At 42.8% G+C, this 12,313-nt stretch overlaps 1 long non-coding RNA gene across 1 annotated transcript; it reads right to left on the bottom strand.

Moving 5' to 3' along the window:
* Positions 1-616: 616 nt before the first annotated feature.
* Positions 617-11,842, bottom strand: LOC122564646. Its single transcript, XR_006315947.1, has 3 exons — positions 11,702-11,842; positions 4,672-4,833; positions 617-1,579 (listed from the first exon to the last, which is right to left on the bottom strand). It is a non-coding gene; the product is annotated as an uncharacterized LOC122564646 (long non-coding RNA).
* Between the last annotated feature and the right edge of the window lie 471 nt (positions 11,843-12,313).

The raw sequence follows: 12,313 nt of genomic DNA, 5'->3' as shown, positions 1-12,313 counted from the left end.
TAGCAATTTGGGTAAGGACAAGCAAAGTGGGGCAGGAAGGAACAAAGTGATTGACAGAATCATGCATCAACAAATAAGGTCCGTAGAATAGGACTAAAAACTAAAACTAAAATTTCTGTCTTTGCATGCGCAGAGCATTCACTCTAAGATAGATGAACAACTGACATAAATAACTTGGAACTAATCACCATTCCAGAGACAAAGTTGCAAGTTGACCAAGGTTAGGAAATAAATGATTTGATTCCCTACAGTGTGGAAACAGGCCCTTTGGCCCAACAAGTCCACACCAACCCTCTGAAGAGTAACCCACCTCCCTCTGACTAATGCACCTTACACTATGGATAATTTAGCATAGGCAATTCACCTGGCCTGAACATCTTTGGACTGTGGGAGGAAACCCACACAGACACAGGGAGAATGTGCAAACTCCACACAGACAGTCACCCAACGCTGGAAATGAACCTGGGACCCTGATACTGTGAGGGACCCTGATACTGTGAGGGAGCAGTGCTAACCACTGAGCCACTGTGCCACCCCAATGGTCCAGGTTGCACAACACTCTGAAAAAACAATAGAGTCAGGAGTAGAAGAAGGAGCAGTAGCCCTGATAGGAAAACAATATGAAAGGATGCTGGAGATCTTAAACAAGCAAAAGGAGAAATTGCTGGAGAAACTCAGCACGTCTGGCATCATGTGTGAACAGAAGGGCATGTCCTGAAGAAGGATCACTGGACTGGAAACTTTAACTCTGTTTTCTCTTCACAGAATTCCTCCAACATTCTCTGTTTTTTGATTGTAATAAGGATCTTGGTTGAAAAGATTAGGTTGGGTATGGATTAGGAACAAAGGTCAGAAAACAGCGGTAGGAGTAGTTTGTGAGCATTTTTAAAAGATATCACGTTATTGAACACATCATTAGCAGGAAGTAATTAGTGCTCACAGCAAAGGCAATGTACTGATAATGGGAGATGTTAATCTTCATATAGTCTCAACTAATCAAACTGGTTCAAACAGGAAGATATACATTGTATTTGCCAACTGCTGGAACAATATATTGTAGAATCAACAAATTTCATATAAGTTTAATTTTAACGTGCCCAAAACAAGATTCTTAACCTAAACAAAGCCAATGACATCAGTATGAGAGGAAAGCTAGCTAACATTGATTGGGAAAACAGACTACAAAGTACGATAGTAAATAGAAAATATTTGAAAAGACAACACAAAATGTTCAATGCATTGCATTTAAAAAAAAACTGATACAGAAAGATGTATCGTGAAAGGGCAGTATTGGATAAAAAAAATGAACACTTTTTAATGTTATATATAATACCAAGCCTGAGGGATTGGGAGAATTCTCTGAAAAAAACATGACCAAACAATGATTAAAAAGGGGAGAATAAATAGAATACAGTCCTTGAATAAACTAGGATAAAGTGAGGACTGCAGATGCTGGAGATCAGAGCTGAAAATGTGTTGCTGGAAAAGCGCAGCAGGTCAGGCAGCATCAAGGAGCAGGAGAATTGACGTTTCGGGCATGAGCCCTTCCTCAGGAATAAACTTCTTCTTCTTGAATAAACTAGCAAGGAATGTGAAAAAAAAAACAGATTGTAAGAGTTTTTATGTATATTTCAGCAGTTTAAATAAGCATCTTACCATCATCTTCTCGAAGGTAACCAGGGATAGATGGTAAATGCTGGCTCACATCCCATGAATGAGTTGAAGAAAACAATACAAATTGAATAGGCAACATTATTCAGTTAACAACTTGCATTTATGTAATGTCTTTAACATAGCAAATTCCCTGGGACACTTTACAAGAACATTATGAAACAAATTTGACAACATGCCACATGTGGAGTGTTAGGACGGTGACCAAACACACGATAAAAAAGGAGCTCTTAAGGAGTGTTATATAGATAGTGAGACGGAAGGCTTTAGGGAAGGTAATTCCGGAGCTTAGGACCTCAGCAGCTGAAGGGACAACAATCAATCAGGAATATTCAAAAGAGCAGAAATAGAAGGACACAGCGATCTTGGAAGATTATTGGATTGGAGGAGGTTACAGAGATAGGGAGAGGCTGGACCATGGGGATCTTGGAAAACGAGGATAAAGGTTTGAATTCAAGACTTGATTATTTCTGAGCTAATATAGGTCAGTGTGCACAGGGGAGGTGAATGAATGGGAGATGGTGTAAGTTAGGACACAGGCAGCATCTTTGTGGATGACTTCACACTTCCATAAGGTAGAAACATGAGTGATCAAATCGGAGGGCATTTCAGCTGTAAGATATATAAATGAAGGTTTCAACATCAGATGAACTGAGGCAGGATGGAGTCAGGGATTTTTGGAAGATGGGAATAGGATGTCCTCATGATCATAAAGATACAAGCTCAGAAATTGACCTTAGCATTAGAATGACACTGGGTTTGTGAACAGTCTGATTCAACCTCAGACAGTGGTCAAGAAAAGCAATGACCAATGACAAAGAGAACAGAGGCGAAGACTGAAGACTATGAAAACGAATAGTTTTCATCTTCCTAGAATTTAGATGAAAGATTTCTTTCCTCATCCTGTGCTGGAGTGTGAATAATCAGATGGACTATTTAGAGACGCTAAACACAGAAAATGCTGGAGATCACAACGGGTCAGATAGTATCCATGGTGAGAGAGCAAGCTAACGTTTTGAGTCCAGATGATTGTTCATCAGAGCTGACGTGAAGTGTGGAGGAGGCAGTATTTATGCTACCATTGGGGGCTAGGGCGGGGAGGGTGGAGTGATGAGGGAGAAAAGGTGTTGATAGTTCAGATTAAGTGATCAGAATGTGAGCAAGGCAGAATAATGGCGTGTCTAACTGTCAGAATTGAAAGAACAGACTGTCCCACTGGGGTGGGGTAAGGGGAGAGAGGACAGACGTGATGACAGAGAATGTAACAAGTAAAGTGCAAAGAAAGAAGAGAAATGAGAGTGGGTTCACAATTTGAAGGTGTTGAACTCAACATTAAATCCAGAGGGTTGTAAGATGCTAACCATTATGCCGCCCAATGGAGTTGTGGAACACATTTCCAAGACACTGACCATTAGGGATGTAGGAACGGCATCACAAATGCAGTGCAGTGTAGGTGGGATATACTGCAGCCACAATACACCAGTGATGAAGAGGATGGGTAATGATCTGAAGGTGAAGACTCTGACCTGGATGGTGTCAAACTTCATGAGTGGTGTCTGTTACAGCCATTCAGGGGAATGTCAATTATTCCATCACCATCCAAACACGTGTCTTGTTGATGTTGGTCAGACTTTGATGAGACAGAAGGTGAATGTGAAAATGCTGTGGCTTTCAACAGTTTATTTTGTCCATTCTTTTTTCAAAGAGGTTGCAAGGCAGAGGCGGAGAGCTGTCTACTAAAGAACACATGAGTAAACAGCTTGTGAGGCCTTGGGATTTTATTTTAAGTTGGAACAGTGGAAACAGCCTGGATATGGCCAGCTCTCAGAGACCAAGATTTCTCAAGTTTTTAAGTTTAGATTTAAGCAAAAGCTTTGAGTTATAGAGTCATAGAGATGTACAGCATGGAAACAGACCCTTCGGTCCAACCCGTCCATGCCGACCAGATATCCCAACCCAATCTAGTCCCATCTGCCAGCACCCGCACCATATCCCTCCAAACCCTTCCTATTCATATACCCATCCAAATGCCTTTTAAATGTGGCAATTGTACCAGCCTCTACCACTTCCTCTGGCAGTTCATTCCATACACGCACAACCCTCTGCGTGAAAAAGGTACCCCATAGGTCTCTTTTATATCTTTCCCCTCTCACCCTAAACATATGCCCTCTACTTCTGGACTCCCCGACCCCAGAGAAAAGACTTTGCCTGTTTACCCTATTCATGTCCCCACATAATTTTGTAAACCTCTATAAGGTCACCCCTCAGCCTCCGATGCTCCGGGCAAAACATCCCCAGCCTGTTCAGCCTCTCCCTATTGCTCAAATCCTCCAACACTGGCAACATCCTTGTAAATCTTTTCTGAACCCTTTCAAGTTTCACAACATCTTTCCGATAGGGAGGAGTCCAGAATTGCACGCAATATTCCAACAGTGGCCTAACCAATGTCCTGTACAGCTGTAATATGACCTTATCTGAATTAAACTCCATCTGCCACTTCTCAGCCCATTGGCCCATCTGGTCCAGATCCTATTGTAATCTGAGGTAACCCTCTTCGCTGTCCACTACACCTCCAATTTTAGTGTCACCTGCAAACTTACTAATTGTACCTCTTATGCTCGCATCCAAATCATTTATGTAAATGTGGAAGCTTCAGTGAATGTCTCTTAGCTGCTACTCTCCCTGAATTTTCTCTTGATGCTTTTTCCTCCTGGATTGGAGAACCGCATGTGAGAGTTTGTGTCTGAATTTGCTTTCTTTTGCCTACGGGTGTGTTTCTGGGATGTTTCTATATTGGAACAGTTAATTAGTAATCGGTACTATATCTATTATTCTATTATGTTTTCCACTAGAAATAAATTATTGTAAATTTCTCTTTTTTGGTTGTGTTTTAATTACAGTTAAATAAATTGTGTATTGCTTAATATCAGTAGTTTGATCAAACACATCAAATCAGAAACACTTGCCTTTAAAATAAGAGAACGTTAGGGTCTAGGCTACCTTTTAAAATATTTTGAGGGGGTCTGATCTGGTCCACAGTGTGAACTGTTCATCACCCAGCCTCATCCTCCTCTTGTAGCTATCGTGGCAATATGGCTGTTCTGTCATAATTTCTGGTCAAAGTTGTCACCCAAGGGTGTGGGGGAGCTTGATGACAGTGTTCTATAAAGATCAAGAGAAAACAGTCTTTATCAGAAACCTATGGAGTATAAATCTTTAGTGATTATCTATAATAATCAATAAATCACCATTAATCGCTTCACAGTCATATAAGGGAAGATGAACACCGCGGAATTGTAATGAACTATTTCCACTTCTCACCCTTGCATTAGGGAGAATGAACATCTTATTCTTATGAACGCAGAGTCAAAGGCAGTTGGGCTGAGGATTTCATAGAATCTCGACAATAACCCATTCGGCCCATCGGGGCCACACCACACCTCCAAAGAGCACCCACCCAGACCCGCCCCATATCTGCCATGGCTAATCCACCTAGCCTGCAGATCCCTGGACAATATGGGGCAATTTAGCATGGCCAATCCACCTGAGCGACACAACTTTGGATGGTGGGAGGAAACCGATGCAGACACGGGGAGAACCTCCATACAGGCAGTCACTCAAGGCAAGAATCAAACCCTGGTCCCTGGCACCCATATGGGCTTCATAGCATGTGGTTCTGCCACCATGCCAAGTGATGCAGCGTGAGGGCAGATCTAGCTGCCAATAGTTAGCCAGCCTAATAACATACACTCAAGCAAAGATGAAATGATCAGTAATCTGAAGCAGTATTTTCAATTAAAACGAGTGCATTTATTGTGGAAGATTGATGCAACCTTTAAGGCCTTAATTAATCATTGTGCATAAAAAGAGGAGTGAGAGTATTCAAATATCAAGTAAACTTTATTAGCTCGAATGTTCGGTGACATTAAAGTGTGGATCTGGCCTGACCAGAGTACAAAGACATCCATTATGCAAACTTCAATCTCTCTTTGAAGACGTTTGGGAAATCATCCCAGCAAAATATTATTTTTTTTTCAAGACCAAATGACTAATGCAATTATCCTGCATAAAGTGCTCAAAATGGCTGATGTAATCACAAAGGAGCCCATATGTCAGAAAAGCAGCAGTTATGTTTAATCCCAAGCAGCTATTTTCTTCAAAGGTCAATCAAAGAGATCAAGGAGAGCTCTTTGTGAGTCGTATTTTTGAGTAAGTGGCCAATTATATCCGAGTGCAGCATCAAATCTTGTGTGGGTCCTGTGGTAGTGTCACAGGCATGGAGGTAGAATTCATGGTCTGTTTTCACATTCCAACTTTAAACCCAATTCAGGATTAGGAACTCTGTAAACGTCTCCTGAAAGTGTCCACAGCTACCGTTCTTCCTGTTCTTGAACACCTCATTCCTGGCAGACTCACCATCCTTGCAGGTAGATCTTTTCAAAAAGGTGAAAATATGAAGATGGTTATCCCATTCCAAATAGTGAATGTAAGAACCGGAGTGGAGGGTCAGTGGGAGGGACGCTCAGATCGCTGTCCAGACATAGGTTTTGTGTACATGAGTGTGTGTCATTAGGTACTTCAATACCATAGAATCCCTACAGCGTGGAAGCAGGCCATTCAGCCTATCAGGTCCACACTGACCCTATCCCTGTAATCCTGCATTTTCCGTGGCTAATTTGTCTAACCTAGACATCCCTGGACACTATGGGCAATTAAGCATGGCCAATCCACCTAACCCGCACAACTTTGGACAGTGGGAGGAGCACCTGGAGGAAACCCACACAGAAACAGGGAGAATGCGTAAACTCCACATAGACAGTCGCCCGAGGCTGGAATTGAACCCAGGTCCCTGGTGCTGTGAAGCAGTAGTGCAAACCACTGAACCACAGTGTCACACACATGTGATCTATGTGTGCACGTATGTCTGCACTGTGTATCCAATGATGTAGACGCAGCTCCTGTGTGCACAAGTACTTCGTGCACTAACCTGTTTGTCTTGCACTGGTCAGATTATGTTATTGTGTGAGTGAATAATTGGTTAAATGTTTGACCATGTATGAATGTGGATCTAAGTGTGAATATGGACTGGCATGTTTATTTGTACCTATTTAATTGTGTGTGCGCTTTTTAAAGTTATTTATGAAAAATGAGTGCCAGTGACATCTATTGCAAACCCCTGGAAATGCCTTTGAGAAAATAGCAGTCAGCTGCCTTCTTCAATCAGCTTCAAGCGATGTGGAGTCATGTAAAGCCCAGGCTGAGGAAGGACTATCCTTCTGTAACCAGCTTTAGTGAACCACATGGATTTCATGGCTTCACGGTTACCATAATAGAGACAGGCTACAATTCCACATTTACTAAGTTGCGACATTGAAACTGCCCAGAAGGAGCACTTGATTTGAATATGTGTCAAAACACCAGGAGTCCAGACTGCATGATAAGGAAGTGTCACTGGACCCAAAACATTAACTCTGATTTCTTGTTGCAGATGTTGCCAGACCTGCTGAACTTTTTCAGCAATTTTTGGTTTTGTTGCTGCGTGATAACTTGTTTAGTAACGGAACCACAATACCACCGGACCCACAGCTCTGTGCTGATCGGTGTCTGTGTATGTGAGTGTGTATGTTGGTCAGGAATAATGTGTGTACGTGGGTATAGGTGTTTATGTGGGGGCATCAGTAGCCTTGTGGATGTGCATTAGTGTTTATAATAGTGTGTGCAAATAGGTGTTCCTGTTTGTTTGGAGGCGTTTGCACGTGCGTGTGTGTGTGTGGCGTGTGCGTGGATATGTGTGTGCATGTATATGCGTGTATGTATATGCATAGATGCATGTGTTTGTATTTGTGTTTCAATGGGATGTGTATATGTGTTATGTGTGTTTTTACATTTGTGTGTGTGCGTGCATGGGTGTGTATTTGGGTATGCATGTGTTTGAACCTCCCTGATGTTTTTATAGGAAATCCTAAGACTCACATTCTTTCTGAATTACCTTCTTGTCTGATATGTTTTTGAGTGTGTTTAACAGTCTAGTGGTCCCCTAATTGCAGGTGTGGCAGGGCGACAAACGATTCATTCCAGATAACTTCACTAACCAAGGCCAACAACCTACTCAAGCTTGATGACGTCAGGCCAGTCCCCTGTTGTGGTGCTAATTTGACCAACTATTGGAACCATGTGCGTGAGACCCAGAGGTTACCCGAATGAACAGGCAATTTATTAGAGTGGGGCGGCCACATTGCAGGCAGTTGAGAACAAATTGTGATCTAATATAACAAAGTGCTCTCAGAGCTTAGAAAATTACCAGAACATAGCCCTTTATTCAGGCCAGGGGGGATTACCTCAGAGCCAGTAATGACGATAATATCCCCTAAAGTGGTGTTAATGAAATGTTAACAAGGTTTGATGCACTGAGTGACAGGACTGTTCAGGTCAAACAGTTACCAAAGATATGAAATGAGTCACAGCTGTACTGGTTGACATTAAAACTGGAGCAAGGAACCATGTTATTAATGACCTCAAAGCAATAGGCAGGCAAATCTCAGAGCTGAGGCCAGGGTCAAATTGATTCTAAAAGTTTATTTCCAATGGCATCTCTGGCTCACATCGCATATGCACACCGAATGAACAACAAAGGCAACTTGCATTTATATGTCACCTGTAACATAATAAAACACAAAAATTGTGTATTTTCAAATAGCATTTGACACTGACAAGGTATCTATCATCTGCATGCACATCTACGCGCACTCACAAACCCACAAGTGCCCCCAACACCAATAAATTCCTACACAGACACATACACACACATATATACTGAACACAGCCACACACACACACACCCACACACACACATGCACATACACACCTACATACACATACAGACACACATATACACCTACACACACACATCCAAACCCACACATACATATCTACACCCATACATATATCCACAAACAGATCCACACCCACCCACACACATACCTTGCCATATACACACACATACACCTACCCACACTCACACACACACATTCACACACACACCCACCCGCATAAACACATACACACACCCAGAATGGGGTTGATGGAATAGGACTCCTGTGGAGCTGATGGGATACAGATCCTATGGGGTTGATGAGATGGGTAACTTGGAAGGGGTTGTGGTTATTTGGGTGCCACATTGACACAGTCAGGCTGAGGAAAAACACTCACTGTCTCCTTCCATCAAATTGAAATTGGACGTGAGCAATGTGGAAGACAATGACTGTGAGTTCACTCTGAGTGGGCATCCGGGACACAACCTGAGAGAGAGGAGCTGCTTCCTTCATTGGGCTTTGAAAGAGGAACGACATTGGTCTGTGGGCCGTGAGAGGTCTGGCACACACTCTGTAGGTTGAAAATGCTCCCTGGCCATTCTACAGCATGACCCTCTCTTTAAGTGGCACCTCCCAGGCATGCTGACCCCTGCTGGATAACGGATTGGCAGCTCCATCTTTGTTCGCAGAGGGAGGCCAACATTAGGAATCTTTATCCAGGACGGTCAAAGGTATCAGCAGCATGTGTCTGCACTGATCTCCCTTGCACAGAGCTGATATTGTAACACTCTCAGCACAAACCTCATTCCATTAGCCTTCTTAATTACTTGCTGCACCTGCAAACCAACCTTTTTGTGACTCATGCGCAAGGACATCCCGGTCCCTGTTAATAGTACCATGCTGCAATTTTTCACCAATTAAATAATAGTCCATTTTTCTGTTATTCCCTCCAAAATGGATGACCTCACATTTATCAACATTGTACTCCATCTGCCAGACCCTTGCCCACTCACTTAACCTATCTACATCTCTCTGCAGTCTTTCAGTGTCCTCTGCACACTTTGCTTTACCTCTCATGGGGCAGCCAAGTGGCTCAGCAGTTAGTACTGCTGCCTCACAGCGCCAGGGACCCGGGTTCGATGCCAGCTTCGGGTGACTGTCTGTGTGGATTTTCTTCCCATGTCTGCGTGGGTTTCCTCCAGGTGCTCTGGCTTCCTCCCACAGTTCAAAAATGTGCAGGTTGGGTGGTTTGGCCATGCTAAATTGGCCATAGTGTTCAGGGATACGCAGGTTAGGTGGATTGGCCATAGGAAATGCAGAGAAATGGTTGGTGTTCTGGGTGGGATGCTCTTTGGAGGGTCAGTATGGACCTGATAGGCTGATTAGCTTGCTTCCACACTGTAAGGTAAGGCAAGAGAACTTGCTAGGCTTCAAATCCTCCAAAAGCTCGACACAACTTAGCCTTAGCTGTTACTTGCCTCCTGTTGATTTGCTGACAATAGACAGTAAACAGCATAGAGAATCTCTCTGGAGGTCACACCTTTTTTTTACAGGTTTGGATGTCAATTCCCATGATAAAAAGGTTAAAGTCCCAAAGGCTTTTCGAGAAGTGACAGAGTGAGTGTGATGTTTGTGAAGGGAGTGGGCCCAGGGTGCTCAGTAAGGCAGGAGGCAAGGGGCAGGATTGGCAGGCTGGTAAAGGGACGGGATGGGAAGGGGGGTTATGGGTTAGGATTGTAGTGGGGTAAGGATGTAGAGTGGCTAGAGGATGAGGAGAAAGAATGACACATGGATCAAAGTGTAGGGTGCCAGTTTGGGGGATGGGTATACACCAGGTTGGGGGTAGTTAGATCAGGTTGAAGTGGCTAGGTGAGGGATTGTGGGTTTTTCAGGGTGGGCTTTGGAGACTAGGAGATCTGGTTCAACGTAATAATGCCATTTCTCTGCCTCCCACCTCTGATCTGTTGATAACGATCTTACCTTTTTCTTAGTTATCCATTTGCTGGTCAATAGAAACGATGCTACCTTTGTACATAGGAACATCAGAGCATAACAAATAGGAGCAGGAGTAGATTATCTGGCCTGTTGACCTATGCCACTTTTCAATAAGATCGTGGTTGGTCTTTTTGTGAAATCAGCTCCGCATACCCACCCATTCGCCATAACCCTTAATTCCTCTATTGTTCAACAATATATGTATCTGTGCCTTAAAAACATTCAACGAGGCAGCCTCAATTGCTTCACCAGGCAGGGAATTTCATAGATTATCACCCCTTTGGGTGAAGATGTTCCTCCTGAACTCAGTCCTAGATCTGCTCCCGCTTATTTTGAGGCTGTGCTTGTAGTTGTAGTTTTACCCGCCAGTAGAAATAACCTCCCTGCTTCTATCTTATCTGTCCCTTGCATAATTTTATACATTTCTGTAAGATCCACCCTCATTCTTCTAAATTCCAATGAGTTTAGTTCCAGTCTATTCAATTTCTCCTCATAAGCCAATCCTCTCAATTCTGGAACCAGACTCGTGAACCTTTCCTGCAACCCCTCTCCCGTGCCAGTGCATCCTTTCGCAAGTAAGGAGACCAGAACTGTACACAGTACTCCAGGTATGGCCTCACCAGCACCCTATACAGCTCAAACATAACCTCTCTATTTTTCAACTCCATCCCTCTAGCAATGAAGGACAATATTCCATTTGCCTTCTTCATTACCTGCTGCACCTGCAAACTTGCATTTTTTGTGATTCAAGCAGAAATACATCCAGATCCCTTCACACAGCAGCGTGCTGCAATTTTTCGCCATTTAAGTAATAGTCCATTTTGCTGTTATTCCCCCAAATGGATGACCTCACATTTATCAACATTGTACTCCACCTGCCAGACCCTTGCCCACTCACTTAACCTATCTACATCTCTCTGCAGTCTTTCAGTGTTCTTTGCCTACTTTGCTCTACCACTCATCTTAATGTCAGCTGCAAACTTTGACATGCTACACTTGGCCCCCAACTTTAAATGATCTATGTATATTGTAAACAATTGAAGACCCAACACTGATCCCAACACATCACTAGCTACTGATCGTCAACCAGAAAAACACGCATTTATCCCCACTGTTTGCTTTCTGTTAGTTAACCAATCTTCTATCCATGTTAACACATTACCCGTAACACCGTGCACCTTTATCTTATGCAGCAGCCTTTTGTGTGATACCTTGTCGAATACCTTTTGGAAATCCAGATACACCATATCCACCGGTTCCTGTTGTCCACCGCACTCATGGAGCACATAATGTCCTCAAAGAATCCCTCTGTTCTTCTCTGCTCTAATGAAAGTAGCTAATCACAAACACTCTCTTAACTGACGGCCCTCTGCTCCAATATCATTGGCTGTATTGAACACTTCTATTACAGAGGAAACAATTTATCCAGTGTCCCAGTTTAAAGTGCAACCTGCAGATTGTGTTCAGTCTGGTTTGGCACACAGTTCAGACTCACTCACCTTGGAGTGAGGCCAACAATAAATTTCCTCAGAAAATGTTATTAAGTTATTAAAGAAGATTAGATTGTTTAATTACCTTGAGACAAAAAGGTTAAAGTTTGACATGTGGTTTATTTAAAGTAATAAATGGAATTCATTGCCTCGTTAATGAAATAAATGTTTCATATTTACATAGTCCCAATCACACCCATTGGATTCCTCAATATGTTTTACTGTCAATGGGGAGTGAGTTGAAATGTAGGAAAACAAACTGTTAATTTGCAAACACCCACCAACAGCAGCTTGATAAGATCAGATAATCTTTTGTTTCAGTGATAAATATACTCTGTTGCAAAT

Source organism: Chiloscyllium plagiosum, chromosome 30 (assembly GCF_004010195.1).
Source record: "Chiloscyllium plagiosum isolate BGI_BamShark_2017 chromosome 30, ASM401019v2, whole genome shotgun sequence".
Classification (NCBI taxonomy): Eukaryota; Metazoa; Chordata; class Chondrichthyes; order Orectolobiformes; family Hemiscylliidae; genus Chiloscyllium; species Chiloscyllium plagiosum.
The sequence above is the reverse complement of the archived record's forward strand: the minus strand, read 5'-3'. Positions and strand labels throughout refer to the sequence as shown.